Below are 9,129 nucleotides of genomic sequence, written 5' to 3' on the forward strand. Positions count from 1 at the left end.
TTGCACGAAACTTGGCACACAACATTAGTTGGTATATATTATTGTGTTGAAGTGGTTAGAATTTAAAATCATAGACATATGTTAGAAATTACGTGTTAAGCTGCGATTTTATGCGTTTTTAAGCGTTTTTGGCACTTTGGCGCATAAAGTAGCTGAAACTTGGTTTGATTTGCACGAAACTTGGCTAACAAAATTATTTGGTATATATTATTGTGTTGAAGTGGTTAGTATTTAGAATCATAGTCATATGCTAAAAATTACGTGTTAAGTTGCGATTTTATGCGTTTTTAAGTGTTTTTGGCACTCTTGCGCATAAAGTAGCTCAAACTTGGTTTGTTTTGCACGAAACTTGGCACACAAAATTATTTGGTATATTATTGTGTTCAAGTGGTTAGAATTGAAAATCATAGTCATATGCTAGAAATTACGTGTTAAGTTGCGATTTTATGCGTTTTTAAGCGTTTTTGGCACTTTTGCGCATAAAGTACTTGAAACTTGGTTTGATTTGCACGAAACTTGGCACACAAAATTATTTGGTATATATTATTGTGTTGAAGTGGTTAGTATTGAGAATCATAGTCATATGCTAGAAATTACGTGTTAAGTTGCGATTTTATTCGTTTTCAAGCGTATTTGGCACTTTTGCGCATAAAGTAGATCAAACTTGGTTTGATTTGCACGAATATTGGCACACAACATTATTCGGTATATATTATTGTTATGAAGTGGTTATAATTGAAAATCATAGTCATATGCTAGAAATTACGTGTTAAGTTGCTATTTTGAAGGTTTTTTAGCGTTTTTGGCACTTTTGCGCATAAAGTAGCTCAAATTTGGTTTGACTTGCACGAAAGTTGTCACTCAACATTATTTGGTATATATTATGGTGTTGAAGTGGTTAGAATTGAGAATCATAGTCATATGCTAGAAATTACGTGTTAAGTTGCGATTTTATGTGTTTTTAAGCGTTTTTGGCACTTTTGCGCATAAAGTAGCTGAAACTTGGTTTGATTTTCACGAAAGTTGGCACACAACATTATTTGGTATATATTATTGTGTTGAAGTGGTTAGTATTGAGAATCATAGTCATATGCTAGAAATTATGTGTTAAGTTGCGATATTATGCGTTTTTAAGCGTTTTTAGCACTTTTGCGCATAACGTTGCTCAAACATGGTTTGATTTGCACGAATATTGGCACACAACATTATTCGGTATATATTATTGTTTTGAAGTGGTTATAATTGAAAATCATAGTCATATGCTAGAAATTACGTGTTAAGTTGCGTTTTTGAAGGGTTTTTTTTAACATTTTTGGCACTTTTGCGCATGAAGTAGCTCAAATTTGGTTTGACTTGCACGAAAGTTGTCACACAACATTATTTGGTATATATTATGGTGTTGAAATGGTTAGAATTGAGAATCATAGTCATATGCTAGAAATTACGTGCTAAGTTGCGATTTTATGTGTTTTTTAAGCGTTTTTGGCACTTTTGCGCATAAAGTAGCTGAAATTTGGTTTGATTTGCACGAAACTTGGCACACAACATTATTTGGTATATATTATTGTGTTCAAGTGGTTAGTATTGAGAATCATAGTCATATGCTAGAAATTACGTGTTAAGTTGCGATATTATGCGTTTTTAAGCGTTTTTGGCACTTTTGCGCATAACGTAGCTCAAACTTGGTTTGATTTGCACGAAACATGGCACACAACATTATTTGGTATATATTATTGTGTTCAAGTGGTTAGAATTGAAAATCATAGTCATATGCTAGAAATTACGTGTTAAGTTGCGATTTTATACGTTTTTAAGTGTTATAGGCACTTTTGCGCCTAAAGTAGCTGAAACTTGGTTTGATTTGCACGAAACTTGGCTAACAAAATTATTTGGTATACATTATTGTGTTGAAGTGGTTAGTATTTAAAATTATAGTGATATGCTAAAAACTACGTGTTAAGTTGCGATTTTATGTGTTTTTAAGCGTTTTTGGCACTCTTGCGCATAAAGTAGCTCAAACTTGGTTTGTTTTGCACGAAACTTGGCACACAAAATTATTTGGTATATTATTGTGTTGAAGTGGTTAGAATTGAAAATCATAGTCATATTCTAGAAATTACGTGTTAAGTTGCTATTTTATGCGTTTTTAAGCGTTTTTGGCACTTTTGCGCATAAAGTACTTGAAACTTGGTTTGATTTGCACGAAAATTGGCACACAAAATTATTTGGTATATATTATTGAGTTGAAGTGGTTAGTATTGAGAATCATAGTCATATGCTAGAAATTACGTGTTAAGTTGCGATTTTATGCGTTTTCAAGCGTATTTGGCACTTTTGCGCATAAAGTAGATCAAACTTGGTTTGATTTGCACGAATATTGGCACACAACATTATTCGATATATATTATTGTTATGAAGTGGTTATAATTGAAAATCATAGTCATGTGCTAGAAATTACGTGTTAAGTTGCTATTTTGAAGGTTTTTTAGCGTTTTTGGCAGTTTTGCGCATAAAGTAGGTCAAATTTGGTTTGACTTGCACGAAAGTTGTTACACAACATTATTTAGTATATATTATGGTGTTGAAGTGGTTAGAATTGAGAATCATAGTCATATGCTAGAAATTACGTGTTAAGTTGCGATTTTATGTGTTTTTAAGCGTTTTTGGCACTTTTGCGCATAAAGTAGCTGAAACTTGGTTTGATTTGCACGAAAGTTGGCACACAACATTATTTGGTATATATTATTTTGTTGAAGTGGTTAGTATTGAGAATCTTAGTCATATGCTAGAAATTACGTGTTAAGTTGCGATATTATGCGTTTTTAAACGTTTTTGGCACTTTTGCGCATAACGTAGCTCAAACTTGGTTTGATTTGCACGAAACTTGGCACACAACATTATTTGGTATATATTATTGTGTTGAAGTGGATATAATTGAAAATCATAGTCATATGCTAGAAATTACGTGTTAAGTTGCGATTTTATGCGTTTTTAAGCGTTTTTGGCACTTTTGCGCATAAAGTAGCTTAAACTTGGTTTGATTTGCACGAAACTTGGCACACAAAATTATTTGGTATATATTAATGTGTTGAAGTGGTTAGTATTGAGAATCATAGTCATATGCTAAAAATTACGTGTTAAGTTGCGATTTTATGTGTTTTTAAGCGTTTTTGGCACTTTTGCGCATAAAGTAGCTGAAACTTGGTTTGATTTGCACGAAACTTGGCACACAACATTATTTGGTATATATTATTGTGTTGAAGTGGTTAGAACTTAAAATCATAGTCATATGCTAGAAATCACGTGTGAAGTTGCGATTTTGAAGGTTTTTTAGCATTTTTGGCACTTTTGCGCATAAAGTAAAACTTGGTTTGATTTGCACGAAACTTGGCACACAACATTATTTGGTATATATTATTGTGTTGAAGTGGTTGGAATTGAGAATCATAGTCATATTCTAGAAATTACGTGTTAAGTTGCGATTTTATGCGTTTTTAAGTGTTTTTGGCACTTTTGCGCATAAAGTAGCTTAAAGTTGGTTTGTTTTGCACGAAACTTGACACACAACACTAATTGGTATATATTATTGTTTTGAAGTGGTTAGTATTGAAAATCATAGTCATATGCTCGAAATTACGTATTAAGTGGCGATTTTATGTGTTTTTGGCACTAACATCTATTTTCTCTTAGTGCTTTCAACAACCTTCTAGTTCCGTTGATTGTGGCTACTACACGCTGAAGTACATGGACGATATTATAAAATCCGTGAAGGTTTTTGGAGTCGAAAATATTGATGCCGTATGTATTTGTTACTTTCTTAAATTATTATTATTGGTAAAATCTAATGTTTATTAATCTTTTAATTTTATATTATATTATAGGTTTTATATGACATTCCGCGGGAAACATGCCCTCTGATATGTGGAGAGATGCGCGAATTAAAAGACAAGATTGCCGCGTATCTTGCTAATTTTTCTCCTTGATAAATTTAATGTATATTATATTTTTCAGGACTTTAATGTATATTATATATATATATATATGTACGTACATAATATTATATTATATATACGATCGAGAGTTTATTATTACAAAGAGATTATTGGTGATTATTTGTTATTATCATTGGATTATTATTGGATTAATCATTGTTATTACATTGTACATTATTATTGGATTATTTTTAGTTTAAAACGAAAAAAAGAAAAAAAAATACCAACTATTTGCTGCGGTCAAGCCAAAACCGCAGCAAATAAGGAGGACTATTTGCTGCGGTTTTGGGGATGACCGCAGCAAATAGTCCTCCTTATTTGCTGCGGTTTGGGCTTGACCGCAGCAAATAACGTCCTTTTTTGCTGCGATTATTAAGCGCAACATTTAAAATAGGCCATTTGCTGCTATCACTACTGCTTGGGGCCAAAACCGCATCAAATAATGGCCAAAAAAACGCAGCAAATGAGGTTTTTTCCACTAGTAAGCATAGGGTCTTTCGTAACCCTAGATATGACAATCAACGCAAAGAAATGTAAGAATGCCGCCTACCTAATAAACTCCAATGTTGAACCGGGATAGCACCATTGGTTACAACATTACCTCTTAGACACGAACATCAGCTCTACTTATAACTCCCCAAAAATAAGAGGCTTCCTATCTTAATCACCTTTCCTCTCACAAGATAATCTCACATGTAATCCCATCAAAATCCCAAACCCCTTAGCGACCTCAAAGCATCCCAACACATAAATCCATCATCACAACCACAACATAATGTACCCCAATAAACACCCAAACTCCAAAACTATAAGGCTCATGCAATAGAGCTCTTGGATCGCGACTTTGGATCAAAGAGGATAGGGGCCTATTGTTGGTTAAAATTTGTAGCTCATATACATGCAATGGTTCACGAGAGATGATGTGCGAGAATCTAAGTAAGGATGGCTAGGTGGGTCAGGGTATGACAATATGGTGGAGCTAGAATACAAGAAGAGATGAGAGTGGATATAGGAATAGAAATATACCTGTTAGGTGCCATGGCAAAGGAGGAACAGGGGTAGTAGTTGATGAACACTCACTCTCCTTTTGCCTAGCCTCCTTCACAGGTTATTGGCTAGCATTCCCATTGACTTTTCCTTAATGCGGATTTCAGGGTTCATTTTCCAGAAACTTAAGCCGAGTCGGCTTTTTCTCCATCTTTAGCCACAGCCGAGTCGGCTTATGCTGCTGCCTGCACCTGTTTTCTTTTTTTAAAAAAGAAAAAGAAAACAAAAGACATTGTGTAGAACATAGTAATAAAATGTTAAAAAAGCTAAAAATAAGAAAATAAAATAAAATGAAAGAGAAGGGTATTGCAGATTATACAACAGTACGGGTTGACTTCCATAAAGCGTTTGTTTAACGTCTGTAGCTCGACGTGACTCCTCCTAGCTAACTAGACTCGATATAAAGGACATCTAGGGCCTCAATTGGCTCTCCAACATAATAGTTCTTAACACGGTGACCACTCATCTTGAAGGTGTTAGTTGGCCCTTGAACTTCAATGGGGCCACGTTGGAAAACATTAGTCACCTTAAACGGTCCCGACCATTTAGATTTCAACTTTCCAGCAAAGAATTTCAATCGGGAGTTATACACTAGCACTAGGTCATCTACTTTGAATTCACGCCTGATAAGCCTTTGATCATGCCATCTTTTGGTTTTCTCTTTGTATAGCAAGACACTCTCGTAGGCGTCCAGACGGATCTCATCAAGCTCATTAATGTCAAGCAAGCTTTTACTACCTGCGGGTTTGAGGTCGAAGTTGAGAGTTTTGATGGCCCATTGGGCCTTGTGCTCCAGCCCTACGGGAAGGTGACAGTGCTTCCCATAGATGAGTCGAAAAGGTGTGGTCCCTATGGGGGTCTTAAAAGCTGTCCTATAAGCCTAAAGGGCGTCATCAAGCTTGTCAGACCAGTTCCTTCGGGATTTGTGTACGGTTTTCTAGAGGATGATCTTAAGTTCCTTGTTCGATACTTCAACTTGACCACTAGTTTGGGGGTGATAAGGTAAGGAAAAACTATGTAGCACCCCATACTTCCTAAGAAGTGACTCAAACTTATGCTCGATGAAGTGGGTCCCATTGTCACTTATGACTATGCGTGGGCAACCGAAGCGTGGAAATATGACCTTTTTGAAGAACTTGGTCACAACTCGTCCATCATTAGTCTTAGTGGCTATGGCCTCCACCCACTTGGAAACGTAATCAACGGCAACCAAAATGTATTTGTTTCCAAAGGATGAAGGGTAAGGACCCTGAAAATCAATGCCCTACACATCAAAAATATCAACAGCTAAAATCGGGGCCATGGGCATAGCGTTAGTCTTAGGTAGCTTGCCAACTCGTTGGCAACGATCACATGTCTTAATATAGGCCTGCACATCTCGAAAGAGCGTGGGCCGAATAAAATCCACATTGGAGAATCTTAGAGGAAGTCTTAGAAGCAGCTGCATGCCCACCGCAAGGTAGGTCATGGCAGTGCTATATGATAGAATGTACCTCAACCTCGGGAATGCAACGACGCAGCATGCCGTCTGCACAGGATTTGAACAGAAGCGGGTCGTCCCAATAGTAATACCGGAGATCATGAAATTAACTTCTTGCTGTAGTGAGCGAAGAGGCCCGTAGGTAGTACTCCACTAGCAAGATAGTTCGCTATGTCAGCGAACCAAGGTGTCTCATCAACAGCCACAAGACTCATTAACTGATCATCTGGAAAAAAATCATTAATGTCAGGCGCACCTGACACCTTATCTAAAACAAGTCTGGATAGATGATCAGCAACTGAGTTCTCTACTGCCATTTTATCAATGATCTGCAACTCAAACTCTTGGAGCAGTAATATCCACCTTATCAGTCTACGCTTGGCATCCTTTTTGCTCAACAAAAATTTAAGAGCGGAATGGTCCGTATACTCAATGATTTTAGATCCTATCAAATAGGATCTAAACTTTTCCAAAGGATAGACCACTACCAGGAGCTCTTTTTCTGTTGTAGGATAGTTAACTTGAGCCTCATTCAATGTTTTGCTAGCATAGTAGATGGCGTGCAGCTTGCCATCCCTCCTTTTCCCTAGCACCGCCCCTATCGCATAGTCACTAGCATCACACATAAGCTTAAAGGGCAGGCTCTAATCTGGGGGATGGATTATCGGTGCCGAAATGAGTGTCTGTTTCAACTTCTCAAAAGCATGCAAACAATCGTCAAAAAACACAAAGGGTACATCATTAACCAAAAGCTTAGTCAGAGGTCGGGCGATCTTATAAAGTACGGTATGAACCTCATATAAAAACCTGCGTGCCCAAGAAAACTACGAATTCCCTTCACATTGACTGGAGGGGGTAGCTTCTCGATAACATCGACTTTGGCCTTATCGACCTCAATACCTCTATTGGACACTAAGTGACCCAAGACTATACCCTGTTGTACCATAAAATGGCCCTTTTCCCAATTTAGAAATAGGTTGACTTCCTCGTACCTAGCAAGCACCTTTTCTAGGTTGGCTAAGCAATCATCGAAGGAGTTTCCATAGACGGAGAAGTCGTCCATGAAGACTTCCGTATAATGCTCAATGTACTCAGAAAATATGCTCATCATGCAGCGCTGGAAGGTGGCGGGAGCGTTACATAACCTAAATGGTATCCTCTGATAGGCAAAGGTACCATAAGGGCATGTAAATGTGGTCTTCTCCCTATAATTGGGGTGAACAGGAATCTGGAAAAATCTAGAGTATCCATCCAAATAACAAAAGTGGGAGTGCTTTGCTAATCTTTGATAACCGAGTTTCTGGCACGTTGTTAATACTAAGAACCAAGTTATACAAACAATATTTATAATCACCCTGATACTACTACAATGAGTGTAATGGTAAGTCGGGGGGTCGAACAACAAGGAAAAGGGATGCTAGACTAAAGACTTGGTGTGGGAAGGTTATCTGGATGGTTGGTTGGTGGGTGAACTTAACTAATAACAAGAATAAAAAGGGTAACTCAACAATGAAAGACAAGCGGGGACAAGACTACGTCCACCCTAGGATGGTCTATTGGAAATAAAGATAAGCTAGGTCAAGGGAGTTCGAGCGATAATCAATCAAGACACTCTAGATATCGAGAGGAAGTTGGTGACCCTATAAGCCACACGAACGACCTATAATTGCCCTATGTCTCTCTAGGAGTGGCAGAACAAGATTTGAATCGAATATCTATCAACAACCATCATCAACCTCAACCCTAATACTAAACATTGAAGACAAGACCAAACCTACGCTTTCTCTAACCTAAAACCCCTAAAGAAACTACTTTAGCATATTAAAGACAAAAGCAACAAGCAAGGAAAGCATTAAACGTACTCTAGAAAGTATAAATGAAATGAAGAACAAGAAAGCAATAAAGAAAGCATAAAGGAATTGAAGAACATGAAATCATTAAATCTACACTAAGAAAACATTAAAAGAGAGCATAAATGAAAGCAATAAATGAATGTAAACTTAGAATAAAGCATAAAGGAAGAACATTGAATCTACATTAGGGCAAAAACAAGAGAAATGCAATAAGAGTGATGTTCTAGAGTGTGGCACAATGGCACCCATACTAGGCATCCCCCCAAGCATCCAGGGTTTTACAGAAATGAGGGGTATTTATAAGCTAACGAACAAAAGGGGTAAAATGCCCTAAAAGCCCTCGGAGTTTTGTTTGCGAAGAAAAGAATTTGCGCAGTCTGGGGCCTCTATTCCCCCGAATTATGAGGCCATTTGCCCGAATGGGCACCCATTCGACCGAATGGGCACCCATTCGACCGAATGGAGCTCCATTCGGGGTTTCCAGCAAGTTTCAGCACATTTCCTTGAAGTTTTATGCCCATTCACCCGAATTTGAAAGTCATTCGGCCGAATCATGTCTCATTTGACCGAATAGTGATGTGATACGGTCGAATCTCCCTATTTCTTGGTCCAATTGAATCTTTTGAAGTCCTAGATGGTTCCACGTTTTGCGGAGACCTAGGGGATCACTTGGAATGCTTGGGAAAGCTTCGGTATGCGTGTCTAATCTTCGATCAAAGCATCTAAGTCTCGTACGCAACGTAAATACCTTGAAATC

Source organism: Amaranthus tricolor, chromosome 15 (genome assembly GCF_026212465.1).
Source record: "Amaranthus tricolor cultivar Red isolate AtriRed21 chromosome 15, ASM2621246v1, whole genome shotgun sequence".
NCBI lineage: Eukaryota > Viridiplantae > Streptophyta > Magnoliopsida > Caryophyllales > Amaranthaceae > Amaranthus > Amaranthus tricolor.